At 37.7% G+C, this 2,813-nt stretch overlaps 1 protein-coding gene across 9 annotated transcripts in view; it reads left to right on the top strand.

Moving 5' to 3' along the window:
• The window catches only part of LOC116699064 (uncharacterized), a 40,498-nt gene that overhangs the window by 12,154 nt on the left and 25,531 nt on the right, over positions 1-2,813 (top strand). The gene's annotated exons all lie outside the window — the stretch shown is intronic.

Below are 2,813 nucleotides of genomic sequence, written 5' to 3'. Positions count from 1 at the left end.
CATACACTGTGGCCGAGGCTGCCGTACAAGGTGCCACGTGCTCATCAGATAAACATTCACACACATTCACACTCCTATGGCAGCATCGGGGGCAACTTGGGGTTCAGTGCCTTGCCCAAGGACACTTTGACATGTATGTAGGGCATAATCCATAATCCTTTTATTAGTGGTGGATCTCCAGCTACAACCATTTTTCCCGCCAGAGACCGTACTGGCGAGGTAAAGACTGTGTAGTGATAGCCATAAGGAGTTAGCTTTAGCCTAACGTTTATGGAAAGCCTTTTTATTCAATATTAAATAAATTCATAGATAAATAAATATGCCTTTCATGCATTCTGAAATATTTTTATTTATTTGTCGGGTATTATTTATAATGTCCAATTTATTTATTTCTCTCTCTTATTTTCCGTTATATATTATATTCAAATTAAGGAGCGTGGCTTTTTCACAGCTGCAGACCAAAGTAACAAGCCTTCTCCCCGCCTTGCCGCATCTCTCTCCACCGCTGAGAGACAAGACCTATTACAGCAGCTAACTAGCAGCTAGCCCGCAGCTACCTGGAGAAAACAGCAGCAGCTAACGTTAGACCCAACGTCAAGTTTGCTGAGAGTTGGTGGGGGATTGGGGATCAGACCTCCAGTGCTGGGTCTAGCTGCTGCCACAGCCCTTTATGACCCGAGACCCCGTTGCTTGTTTTGCTCCGTCTGCTTCTCAGCAGCAGGGACCACACTAGCTATTATTCACACAGCTGTGGGATAGCCACGCCCCATCGTTTGACTTTAGCAAGAGGAAATGAATAGAGAGGGAAATAAAGGAATGTGGACATATGGTCCCTTGAAATAAATAAATGTGTACATATGAAATAAAAGTCCACTGAAATTAATAAAAGTAAAACCTATTTATTTATTTATTGAACTATTTCGACTCTTTTATATCAGAGCTTGACCGATATATTGGCGGGCCGATATTTCCCAAAATACTGGTCTCGGCATTTATAATGGCCGATAAAAAAAAATACATACAGTATATGTATATAAATATTAATTCATCAGAATCATATATAATGACTAAGGGTGTGACGAGATCTCGTTTTACGAGATCTCGCGAGATTAAAACGTGACGAGATTTCTCGTCGGGTGAAAAGTTGTCTCGTGAGCGATGGGATGTCAGCGTGATGGAGCGTGAATTACTATTGAAATCCCCTGCCACTTTTAAATCATTTGGTGGCAACTTTTGTGGAAACAGTCGCCATGCTTAAATTCTTGAAAAAGAACATGACCATATTTTAGGCTGTTCTTTGTGTTTCTCTCTTTTCATGCTTGAAAAAAAATTGTTTCTGTTTGCACTTGTAGTTTTGAGAGAGCAGTACTTTGGTTATTGATACACTCTGTTTGCATTTAAAGTGTTATTTTTTCTGTTATTTACACATCATTTTATTTATACTGTTTATTTTTATGTTGGTTTGTGGAAAGGATTTAGATTTCTCGTGTGAAATTGTACAGGGCAGAAGCCAGTTGGTAGAGTTTATACAAAACATTTTGCAGTGTTTGCACGTCCTTTACTGCATAAAATTCATAAAATACTAAAAAAAAAAAGTTAAATAACATTCATCATTTATAGTTGATTTCAAAATGCACCTAAATTGTTTTGCATTTTGTGATTTTTCAGTTGAATAAAAAAACTATTTTCCATTCATATATTTCATCGAGGATTTCTTTAATTTTTAAAAAAAAATCTCGTCTCGTCTCGTTCTCTCTCGTGAACCCAATCTCGTGATGTGTCTCGTCTCGTGGAGTAAGCGTCTTGTCACACCCCTAATAATGACAATAAATTATTCGGAGAAATTAATTTTTTAAAAATAAAATAAAAAAGGACGATGAACCATGTTATGAGCGTTGGCGTCATTAGCCGTCCTCTCTTCCAATGTCTTTATCAGTCTCAACCCGGCTTGTGAGCCAGGTCTGTAGCTCCTGTCAGTGTTGTAGTTCGTTTTTACTCTGTCCTGTCTCCGTCTCAGACAAACAGGACGCAGGACTTTAGATCTCTAAACTGCACGGGCATTCTCCGATGTATTTGCATATTTACATCAACGTTAGCGGAAATTTTCCTGGCTTTATGCACTTGCCTCTCATTTTGAGTTTGAATACACAGTTACAGAACAAATAGAACTTTTTACCCAGTCAGTGCAGGTTTAATATGAAGCATTCAATTTGCCTTTGTGTGTTTATTGAAATCAGATAACTTTTCAAAAATAAAAACTCCATAATCTTATATACACACTACTTTGCTTTTATGCTTAATTATAATTATGCTGAAAAAATCCATTTGTAATGGAAACATGAGATACCAAGCTTCACACGCCTGATTATTGTCAACAGAACAGCAGTTGGTCTAAATGTGAGTGATAATCACAACCAATTACAGGGACAATTTGCACAAGTTATATGTTAGGGCTGGTCGATTATGGAAAAAAATCATAATCATGATTATTATGGTCATGATTACAGATTGACTTTTGGAAAGATGTTGCATTCTCCCCTCAAGAAACACACCAAAACTACGTGTCATGTTTATAATCTCCGGATTAATAGAATGTAGAGACTTATTTTTGTTTTATTTATAAGCAGAGGTATGCACCGTTTCAATTTTAATCCAAGATGGAGTTACGGTGTCTTTGCAATAGAGGTGGGCGGTATTACGGTATTACCGTGACTGATTAAAAATTATAACGTAAGGCTCACCAAACTGTTGGCTTGTGCCTACACCGTTCATGAAGTGAACACCAAACACTAATACTGAAACACCTCTCCCTT

The sequence above is a fragment of the Etheostoma spectabile genome, chromosome 12 (genome assembly GCF_008692095.1).
Source record: "Etheostoma spectabile isolate EspeVRDwgs_2016 chromosome 12, UIUC_Espe_1.0, whole genome shotgun sequence".
Classification (NCBI taxonomy): Eukaryota; Metazoa; Chordata; class Actinopteri; order Perciformes; family Percidae; genus Etheostoma; species Etheostoma spectabile.
The sequence above is the reverse complement of the archived record's forward strand: the minus strand, read 5'-3'. Positions and strand labels throughout refer to the sequence as shown.